This window comes from Megascapheus bottae, chromosome 18 (assembly GCF_031878675.1).
Source record: "Megascapheus bottae isolate mThoBot1 chromosome 18, mThoBot2.hap1, whole genome shotgun sequence".
In the NCBI taxonomy this organism is placed as follows: Eukaryota; Metazoa; Chordata; class Mammalia; order Rodentia; family Geomyidae; genus Megascapheus; species Megascapheus bottae.
In genome coordinates, this window is record NC_143526.1 from 45,095,858 (window position 1) to 45,107,620 (window position 11,763).

The 11,763-nt window shown below is 44.6% G+C and overlaps 1 long non-coding RNA gene across 1 annotated transcript; it reads left to right on the plus strand.

The window, feature by feature from the left end:
* Positions 1-764: 764 nt before the first annotated feature.
* Positions 765-8,547, plus strand: LOC150050665 (uncharacterized). The gene is made up of 3 exons (XR_016538740.1): positions 765-883; positions 964-1,185; positions 7,933-8,547. It is a non-coding gene; the product is annotated as an uncharacterized LOC150050665 (long non-coding RNA).
* The last annotated feature ends 3,216 nt before the right edge of the window (positions 8,548-11,763 follow it).

Genomic DNA, 11,763 nt, shown 5'->3' on the forward strand with positions numbered 1-11,763 from the left:
GGGCCGTCTGGGAGGCGGGTCGGGGCTGGCCCGCCGCCGGCCTCGTGCTGTGCGATTGCCGCCTTGGTTGGCCCGGGTGGTGTTGCACTGAGAACATTTCCTTAGCGTCTTGCTAGAAAGTTCTTCCCACCTTCTGTCCCCGTCCAGGTTAACCACGTCACTAGCCAGGTGTCCGCCTAGGGATGGCGACGCTTGCTGCAGGGGAGGGCGCGGGGGGGTCCCCGCGGCCCAGGCCCGGCCGCTCCTCCGGAGAAATACTGCCCTCATTTTCACCCTTAGCCCGCTTAAGTGATAAAAACAAATAAAAACCCAGGTAAGGGCCGGGAATTCGGCCTAGCGGCGGAGAGCCTGCCGCGCACGCGCGCAGGCCCGGGTTCGAGTCCTCCGAACCGCGTGCCCGGAAGGCGCCGGGGCGGCCTGCATTTCTGCACTCGACTAGCTCACTGTCATCCGCTCTGCCCCGCGTGTGTCTCTCTGGCTCCACTACTCCTTGACTTCACAGTGTGTGTGCGTGTGTATCAGCGTGGCACCGCCATCCGCCTTCGCCCATGGTATTGCTTCCACCTTTTCGGCTGCCTCTGCCCAGTTGTGCTCTGAAAACCTTACACGGCAAATCCCGGGAGTGAACACTGCCTAAGAATCGCGCATCTTTTTGAGGCGTGTGAGGCTCGCGACCCTTGTTCTGTTCAGTTCTGAGAAGAAGGGCCGCTCCGCCTGCCCGGCCTAACGGCTGTGCTCTGTGCACCACCCACCCATGAGCAGTGGTCATCTCAGCTCCAGCCCCAGGTGGACGGCTGAGGCGCTGCCGCGGGGCAGGGAGGCTCTGATCCCCTCCACCCGCTGTCTTGGAAGAGGTCACTGGAGGACGGGGAGGACGGCAGTGGTAAGAGATGTGTTTGGTGCTTGTCTTGGGTTTCTGTTCTAGAACTGTCGCATGTCCTGAGCAGTCATCTTTTGTTCCAGTGAACTTCCTCACAGAACTCCTGGACTGTGGTAGGAAGGTGACTTAGCCATCTCTGGCTAGCGTCAGGGTGGGGACAGGTACCAGGAAGATCAAGAAACCGAAGGCTGGAGCTCTTGGTACCACGGACAACCTCTGAGGAAGGATGAGAGGGGCTGGAGATCCAGCTCCTTAACAGCCTACAACAAGGAGACCCGAGAGGCTTTTTGGTAAATGTATTGGAGGTAAGCGTCACATTATATTTCCTGCCTGGGCTGGCTTCAACTTACCATCTTCATATCTCAGTTTTCTGTGAAGCTAGGATTATAGGTGTGAACAACCAGTGCCTGGCTTCAGTTTAAAACATTTCTTAAAAATTATCTTTAGGTAGTTGTACAAATGAATTGCCACTCAACAAAGAAGGTTATGAACACAGTACCTTTTGACCAATGCCATTCCTTTTCAATATTCTCTTTTTGTTTTTGTTTTATTTTTTAGGCCCTGGAGCTTGAAATCTGGACCTGGCCCTGTGTCTGAGCTCCTTTTGCTCAAGGCTTGGGCTCTACCACTGTAGTTTTCTCTGGTAGTAATTGGATATAACAGTCTCATAGACTTTTCTGCCTAGGCTGGCTTTGAACCATGGTCTTCAGATCTCAGCCTCTTGAGTAGCTAGAATTACAAATAAGAGCCACCACCAATGCCTGGCTATTTTTATATTTATTTATTAGTTTATTAAAAATTTTGTTGGTTGTAGGGCTTGGACTAAGAGCCTGGGCCCTGTCCCTGAGCTGTTTTGCTCAAGGTTAGCTCAGCCCCCTACCACCTTGAGCCACAGCTCTACTTCTTTAATATTCTTTATAATGACCTTGAAGATGTTTCTTGAGTACTGTGAGGCATCCCAACTGGTCATTAACTGGTCACCAGGGGTCTATTGAGGATCCCCATTTATATCTCGGGCCAGCAGTATAGGTCACACCTGGATGTTCCATCTGTCTGTGGGGGCACCGGTCTCCAGGGACTGAGCCTCTGAGGCTGTGAGATCTGACTGTCTATAGGTGCATATTAGCATGGCAGTGCTCTCGGAGAGCTTTTAGGTCTTTGGAGACCTCCACACATTTATCCTGAGAGGTGTGTTTGAGTTGCAGTGAATATTGTAGAAGGAAATTTTTTTTTTTGTCAGAATCAGCTTCTTCATAAATACACTCTAAATTTTAATTTAAGATAAAAATATGTAAGTGCATATATATCACCATGTATATACATATATGGGTATATTCAGTAATGACATTTTACTCACAAATTTATTACATATGTTTTGTCCAAATGTAGCATAATAAATTAATAATAAATTTTTAAAAAATTCAAAAAAATTAAAGCTGTGTGCTAGTGGCTCATGCCTATCATACTAGCTTAGCTACTCAGCAGGCTGGATCTGAGCCTTATGGTGTGATGCCAGCCTAGGCAGAAAATCCTGAGACTCTTGGGCCAGGACTGTGGCCTAGTGGTAGAGTGCTTGCCTAGCATACACAAAAACACAGGTTCCATTCCTCGGTACCACATACATAGAAAAAACTGAAAGTGGTGTTGTGGCTCAAGTAGTGGAGCTCTAACCTTGAGAAAGCCCAAGGACAGTGGTTAGGCCCTGAGTTCTAGCCCCAGGACCAAATAAAACCATTAAAAAATAAAAGAAAAATCTGAGATTCTTATTTCCAATTAACCAGCAAAAAGGTGAAAGCAAAGGCCTTGAGCAGAAATGGCTGAGTGGCAGTGTGAGGTCTTGAGTTCAAGCCCAGCATTGGCATGTGCCCATGCACATGCAAACCCATCATACACACGGTCCTCAGATCACAGCCTCCTGAAGAGCTAGGATTATAGGCATGAGCCACTGGCACTTTGTGTGTGTGTATGCCCACCCTTCCAGTCTCCATTTTTATACCATTCTTCTCTTATCCCCTGCTCCAAGGAAACCACATTCCAGCTTTCTGGTATTCCTTTTGTTAAACTGTTAGCTAATTGTGAATTCCGTGTTTCAGGATCAAGTCAGGATAAAGCTGTGTTCTCCTTTTCACAATGCATTATGACATTTTGGTGTTATTTTTATGTGGATTCAGTTTCTGTGGACTCTTTGGCTACCAATGTCACACTAGAAATGAGGCTTTCTCAAACTCTAAGCTTTGGTTACCCATGGAGGTCGGGTAAGAGCAAGGTGTACTGAGTGCTGAGAGCAGTACAGGCATAGAGGGGAGGAGGGTATCATTTTTAGGACTCCCTCCTTCTAAACCCCTCTTTTTGCCTCTGGTCCTTGTGACCTTCATGCAACAAGTGAGCCAGAGAAGCAAACCAGTACAGCCCATGCTGAGCCCACATATCTCCTGGCTTTCCTTCCTTGGGAATTCAACTGGCCACAAAGGAAAGACAGAAAGCAAGCAGGTTCTGGGGCCTGGGCTATGGGTGTCCCACCCACCCTCCAGTGCCCCTGTGAGAGTCTCACATGACTTCTAATGGAGCAAGAATCTAGAGTCAAATTCAATTTGGATTCCATTAGTGATTGAAGGATTCAAGGACCTGTCACACAGAACGTTCTATCTGTATTAGTTTTCTTTCCCCTCTGCTTCTGTTTATCTCAATATCCAACCAGCTCATTCCTAGCTTCCTGTCCTAAGAAATGAATCTCTCCTCCCGAGAGAGCTTTGGCTATTTCAGTAATTCCTCATCCTGAGAAAGGAAGGATCATTTCTTAAGCTAAATCAATTTTCCTTATTAGCCGCCTTCCATAAATAAGTAATCTATAGCAAATTTTTTTTTATGCTAAAAGCTTTTTACCATGAAAAGACTTACACACAAACAGGGACATAAAACTTGGCCAGAAGATAAGAAAAGTGAGATAATAAACGTGTCATCATTGTATGTAGGGCCTGAAGTAGCTTCTCAAAATCTTCTGTGTTGCATTCATTCAGATGATGTAGGATTGCTTGGTGCGTATGTTTCAACATCAGGAGATGTGGAGGGGCGGGCCTGCTCGTGCCCAGCAACAGACCACCTGAAACCCCTCTCAGCACCAGTCAGAGGAGGCAGATGGAGCCAGGATTTCGTCTTTTCTATCCCTTACAGAGAGTGTTCTGATTTGAAGTGTCACCTGCTGTTTGGTGGCTATGGCCCCATCCTGGGCCGACTAAGTCTTTCATGCCATCAAGGTGGAGCGAATTGCAATCTGTAAGCCAACAATCATCTTTGTGAGAAGCATAATTAAGTTTACAATAGAGGACAGAGGTACGGCTCTTGGCCCAGAGCTTGGCAGAGCCTTCCATTTGGCTGCAGGCAAACTGCTTTGCCAAAGCAGAGGGACCAATCTAGAAACTGAGGCAGGCCTTGCAGGGGAGAGGCTCCTCTTCCCCGTTCCTCACATCCAAGAGGGATCTTGGCAATAGGGATATAGGAAGCTGCCTATCGGCCCGGGACAGTTTCAAGCAACTCCTCTCTGCATGGTGTGTGCTTGCTTACCTTCATCTTGTGACTTGGCAGGTATGAACAGTTCAATAGTATAAATAACCAGGGAGAGAATAAGGATGGCTACAACCCTTTTCCTAAAACACTGAGTTTGTCCACAATGTCAAAGGATCAAATTCTCACCTCCCTCCTTCAACTTTCTTGCACCAATCCTTTGATAAGGAGGGCCTGGGAAGTGGCGCTGTTGGCTCATGCCCATAATCCTAGCTATTCAGGAGGCTGAGATCTGAGGACTACAATTTGAAGTCCTCAGGAAGACTCTTATCTCTAATATATTCCCCCCCCCAATCATGCACCAGAAATAGAGCTGTGGCTCAAGTAGTAGTACACTAGCCTTGAGCAAAAGAAGCTCAAAGACAATACCCAGGCCCTGAGTTCAAGCCCTAGGAAACCCCCCCCTCCACACACACACAAAAGTGTAACATTATATGTACAACACAAAGAAGCACAAGAGGGTAGAAGGGTGGAAGGGAAGTCAGCTGCTGATCAGCATTCGCCCTGGGAGGCTGGAGGATGGGCGTGGCCCCTCCAGGAATGTGCTGTTAACTCCTAGAGGTGGAGCACTGGCAGCCAAAGGTGGGTGGGACAGTGAAAGCTATGGTGGGACAGTGAAACTCCAGAAGAAGAATAGCTGATGTCTCCCAAGACCACGGGGCTGGGTCATCATGCATTTGGACCCCCTTCTCCAGCGTGGTCAGATTCATCAGCCCACTCATTTCAGGGAAGGAAGATTGAACTAGATCATGATTGGCTGTCCAGGCATATCAAACTGAAAATCCAGTGTCATCCCGAACAACACTTAGGCAGAGGTGACACAGAGGCAGCAGCTTCCAGGGAGGTATTATTGATTTTAGCTCATGGTTTCAGAGGTTTCAGTCCATGATTTCTTGGCTCCATGCTCGTGGCCAGAGCACCATGGAACCTGGAAAGGGTGGTTGAGGCCACTGTTCACTTCTTAGGGAAGGAAACAGTGAGTGAGGAGACCAGGGAGACAGAAGAGTGTTCAAAGGCATATCCCAGGGACCACCTTTCACAGTTCTCATCACCTCCCCCAAATAATGCCACCAGCACAGGAAGCAAACATTCCGAACTGGAGCTTGCTGGTGACATTGCATGTTCAAATCATAACTCTTCTCCCAAACAAACCAAACCATAGTGTGCCTCTTAATCCATGGAAAGAAAGGACAGCCTGTGGACCACTGTATGCATCCAATATTGTGCTAGAAATCTGCCAGAAGATATTTGAATGAAGTAGATAGTAAAGCGATCACATTTGAGATTGCTGCACAGTACTAGAGGCCTGTGAGAGCTCAGTTATGGTGAGACAGCACATATGAACTGTCTGTTCACATGTGTAACCAGTGCCGTACACCACCACAGTCCTAGCAACAAGTCAGGCACTCAGGAAGCATCTGTTAAAGAACTGAAGAAATGGCAAGCCACTAGGTATGGTGGCATATGGTTGTAATCCCAGCTACTTGGGAGGCAGAGATTGAGAGAATTATGACTTGGGGCCAATAAGGGCAAAAATTTACTGAGCCCCTGTGTGTGTGTGTGTGTGTGGGGGGGGTTATGGGCCTTGAACTAGGCCTGGGCACTGTCCCTGAGCTCTTCAGCTCAAGGCTACTGCCCTACTCTCCAGCCACTTCCCATTTTCTAGAGGTTAATTAGAAATAAGAGGTTCTTTTGTGCCCGGGCTGCCCTTGAACCATTATCCTCAGATTCCAGCCTCCTGAGTAGCTAGGATTACACTACATCTGGTTCCCTGTCTTAATAAATACATGTGGTGTGATAATACTTGTCAGCTAGCTACTTGGATGTAACTAGTTAGGAAGAACCCAGTCTAGGCCAGTCTGTTAAAAGTGCAAGGCCCTGCCTGAAAAGTAATAACTCAAATAACTACTTGAAAAGGATAGAGACATGGCTCAAAGTGGTAGAGTGACCACCTAGGGATTATGAGGCCCTAGGTTCAAACCATAGCAACACACACACACCCACACCCACACACACCCACACACACACACACTTGGTAGGAAGGAAAGAAGGCAGGCAGGCTGGTCTTACTAGGCCAACAAGAATGTGAACCGTTGATGAACCTAGATGGTTCACAACAATTTGAACATGTAAGGCATAACACAAAGGACTGAAAATCAGGAAGAACTCAAGGGCATAGGTGAAAATTGGCTAGGGAGAGAGAGCGAAGGGAAGCAGGGCTGTGCCTGCAGCTCAGAGTGCCTTCATTTGAGAGAACAGCTGCTTGCTGGGCCTAGGGCTGAGGGAGAAGAAAAATGTTGAGCCATATGTTCTGACTAAATCAGTGCGTGGCCCTATTAGAAAAAGTGTCCGCATGATTGATTAGGGAATAACCAGCTCACCCTTGCCTACTGCTTTCCTTGTGTGTTTCTAGTTTGTTTAATGTCAGAGTGTACTAAAATCCTCTCTGCTCTATTTCCATTTTTCATCAAAGAAATAGTTGACAAATGTATGTACTGTATCCATTAAGGAAGAAAGTAAAGAAAGAAATTTTCCTAAGAGCTAGAGCTGGGCAGTAAAACCCACACCCTACCAGGAAATACTCCCTTTTATGGATTGTATGTTGCCCTAAACACTGATGAGAATGTTTATGACCGACCTGAGGTTCATTTGACCAGAGGGAACCAGAGGCAGCACTGAGAATCTGTGAAAAACAAGGAAATTAGACAGTGCACACCTGTAGTCTGTTTTCTAAGAGTAATAATATAGGTAAAGCCTGTCATAGAAAGTGAGGTATGTAGTTTCTCATGTCCTCAAATGGCATCACATAGAAGTCGGAATAAAGTGAGCTAGCTCCAAATTGCTGTCGATCTGTCATATATCTGTGTATCTATCATCTCTCTATCCATCATCTATGTATGTTTGCACATATGTGTATGTATGCATCTATCTATCTATCTATCTATCTATCTATCTATCTATCTATCTAACTATCTGTCTGTCTGTCTGTCTTCTGTCCGTCCGTCCATCCATCCATCTATCCATCCATCCATCCATCTATCTATCTATGCATCCCAGTACCAGGGCTTGAACTCAGAGCCTCATACTCACTCTCACTTGGCTTGCTTCTCAGCAGGTGCTCTACTACCTAAGCCGTGCCTCCAGGCTTTTTTTTTTTGTTGCATGTTTTGGAGCTGGAGTGTTACTGACTTTTCTATCTATTCGGTCTTTGAACTGTGATCCTCTGATCTGTTTTTCTGAATAGCTAACAGGTATGAACCCCTGACTTTAAATACATTTAGGTTTTTGCATTTTTCATACAATCGGTGAGCACATAGCATCGGTTTTATATTTGCTTAAATTTTCCCGGGCTAATTGTGATATATTTGAAAATTAATGTGACATTTTAAATATTTTACTCAAAAATGAGTTGGAAAATATAAAATTAATGCCAGCAATAATTAAAACCCAGCAATAATCACCTATAAACAGTAGAGAAAATTTCTTTCCAGAATAGCTCAAGATGTCAAATATCCAGGAAGACCACCTTAAGAAACATAGTGAGCCAACAGAGAAGGAATTATGAACACTCTCCAGAGCTCAGGGAGCCTGAACACAAGGAAGCACACTCTGGGCAGGAAGCTGGGATGTTCTGATGGTGCTAGCCATTCTCCTAATGAGGCTAACGGACTTGCAGTCTAAGTACTTGTAGGACACTCTGGGAACCTGCCAGTGATCCTAATGCTCTTTGGAAGGAGACAGAAGTGAAGATCACCAGGAAAGTTTTGAAAAGGCAAGGAGAACCAGATCTACCAGGTATTACAACATCTAATGCAGATACAGTGGCTTAAGTAGTGTGAGCAAAAACAGGTAAAAAAAAAAAAAACCCAAACTTAGAGCTCAACCTTAGTGTGAATGACATAGCAGTACTTGATTGTTTCAGTGTTTCAGATCTCATGGGAAGTGGTAGATTGGTAGATAAATGCACTGGGATGAACCATCGGTTAAGTATTTGGAAAAACCAGCAAGTTGGATTATCTGTGGTTCCATGTCTACATCAACGCTAATGGAACCAGATAAATACAGTCCAGTTGCCCATACAGATCCCATTGTATAAGTTAGAATGGATTCACACAAGCATTGAAAATGACATTAAAATAAAATTATAATATGAAAATATCACAAACGAGTATTACCTTTCTTTTAAAATTATTTATTTATTTTACTGTTGCTACAAAGGTGATGTACAGAGGGGTTACAGTTATGTAAGTCAAGTAATGAGTACATTTCTTTTGGGACAGTATCACCCCTTCCCTCACTTTTAATGTATTAAATGTATCACTGATTTTTAATGTACTATAACTCATATGCCCTTGTAAAGACCTAGTAAGACTCTTTAGACAAATGAAGGTATCATGAACAGACTTTGGTAGAAGTAGTGACAATCGATAAAAAAGGTTAATAAATATGGAAAAAAATTTGTTACACTAGCAAGCCACCAATATGGGTTGAAATGGTGTACAATGTTTGGAATATCAAGTAATGGGATTGAATACAGCTCTTATTTGAAGTTGGTGACATGAAGCAAGTACTCCTTGCTCTTTATCGAAAGCTGGGATTGGCTCAGACTTTCTGGAGCACAGTTTGTATCTCTGCAGAATCCCAGACATTCGGCTTGATTCTGTAGTTCCTGATGCAGACATCTCTCTAATGAAATATTCAGAAATTTGGACCCAGGCTTATCTGTAAAGATGTAAAAGTTGAGAAAACCTTAGATGTTGAGTTAGACTATCAGGGGCAGATGTGGTATGTTATGGGGAAGGTGGGGAGGGGATCCTAGGAAGAAAGAAGTGTCTGGGGCAAGAGTTATGTGGAAGAGCACTAAAGGCAGATAGGAAGACAGTGGTATCTTCTGACGCCATATTGCTGGGCACTGGAAGGAGCAGAAGAGCCAAGGCCCAGGGGCTTCTGTGGAGGGCTGAAGAGGTGGGTCCATTGTGTTGGCACCCATGTCTCCTCCCAGGTTGCTATTTGGCACCACATGTGCTAGATAATTAACGAATACGTTTCTTTCTGATCTTGAGTAACGTTGGGATCCGGGTTATCCAGTTGGGATGTTACTCTGCAGCTAATGAGGGGCCAACAAAATGGATGGGAAAGGTAGTTAATAAAGAGCCTTCCTAAGGAACTTGGTGGATGATTTTCGTGGTATGTATGAGGTGATATTTTCAACCAGCTTCATTTGGACTTCAGTCAGTAGGGGGTGCACCGATGCTGGAAATTCTAATGTCAGTGACGAGCCACACTTCCTCAGGAAGTTTAGGGTCCTTCATCCTGACTTGTGGAGCATCCCTGCATCTCTTTCTCTAGTCCTCTGCTCTCACCATTTTCTATTTCCACTACCACATACGATAAGTTGTGAAACTGAGTCTTAATAAGAGTTCAGCCAATACTGCTATTGGTGCTAGTTGCTAAGAGTGTGATTGCTTGAGAATTTGGTAAACCATGTGGAAAATAGTTTAAATGGTGCTTATCGTTTACATGGAATAAGTTGCTGTAAGTATAAGTGACAAAGTATTAGAGGCAAATGCAGGTGAAATTTCAATACTACACGTGAACATTAATAGTATAAGCAGGAACTAGGGGCCCTTTGAGAAAGGAGATGTCACACAATGTTAATTAAAAAAGACTTGAAATATCACTTTCTGAAACTTCATGAAAAAATGATATAAAATTAACAAAGTAGTATTTTTTTATGAGTGTGTGTTTCCTAGCTCTAGGGCTTGAAAAAGGGACTGTGGACTGTCCCTTATTTTTCATTCAAGACTGGTGCTGTACCACTTGAGCCATAGCTCTGCTTATTTAGAGAATACTTTTTAGTTTCTGTAATCAAACCCACATAGATAAGACCTTACATATTAAATACAGTGTGTTTATCCCTGTACAAATGAAAAAATTAAGTTTAACATTTCTAGACCAATATAGTTATTAATTTCTGTACAAATCCAACTCAACATGGTAAACTGGGATACTTTTTCCAAAGTTGACAGCACAGCTAAAGAACGCCTATTTTTTTTTTTTTTTTGCCAGTCCTGGAGAGCACTATCCTTGGACTTTCTCAAGGCTAGAGCTCTGTTGCTCCTCTCCTCTCTGGGGCAGCAACATGGGAATGGGGAGGGACACACAGGGCCAGCCTGTAGTCCCCCGGGAGCCGAGCGAGATGGTAAGTGTCGAAGACCCAGCCCTCCCCCAATCACCGGGGAAGAAAAAAACCACGCTGAGTCAGAAGCAGTGTTAACCATGAAAGCGCATCAGATCTCTCTGCTGATCTCTGATGCTCTCTGATGCTCTCCTTATTTATTGCGTCAGACAATTAGTTATATACTGTTAGGGTAGGAGAAGGTGGGCACTGGGAAGCTAGCCAATAGGAAGAGGGCCTCTGTGCTACCACTAAGGGTCTGGGTGGGGCTTTCGGGTACTGGGCAGGACAGGTGCAGGAAAGCGTGCGAGACTTGAACTGCTGCGAGACCCGCGAAACTGCGGGGGGTTCAATCGAGTCACGTACACAGAGATGCCTTAAGAGAGGTATGCAAAAGACCGAATGCCTAGACAAAGCCCTTTAATTGCAGCTGAGCCAGAATCAGGCTTCAGAGATGGAGGCTAGGCCCCAACAGAGCTCTACCACTTGAGCCTCACCACCACTTCTGGCTTTTTTCTATGTATGTGGTACCAAGGAATTAAACCTGGGTCTTTGTGCATGCAAGGCAAGCACTCTACCACTAAGCCAAAGTTCTGGCTGCCTATTTGTTTTTTAATTGACCCATCTCATGGACTTTCCTGCCCAGGCTGGCTTTGAACCAAAATCCCCAGATCTCAGCCCCCTGCGTAGTTAGCTATAGGCCTGAGCCACTGGTACTTGGCTAATATGATGGTTTATTGACATTTTAAAGTGGAGAGAAAGCATATGTATATTAAAGAACTGTGAGGAAAATAATATGAAGTGTATGTATAGTGTTTTTGGAACTAAAAGGAACTTTTATTTGAAGAAGATAGGCAGAATTATTGTACCAACCTAAAAAGCCATAAGATCATCCGACATTGGAATGAGCATTTCAGAAGAGAAATGAACAGCTGAAGAGATTTAAAAAAAATCACCTGAATTGGAAAACAGAGCTGTTTTTTGCAGGAGTTGTGAAACTTATGGGCTACTTGATTTTTTGTTTTTTTTTGGTGTTACAATGCTGTGCTCATTTGAAACAATGATACAGCAAATACTGTCTTTGAAATGCTTAAAAAGTGTCCAAAACAACAAAGGTAACATAAGCAAAGACTTAACAATGAAA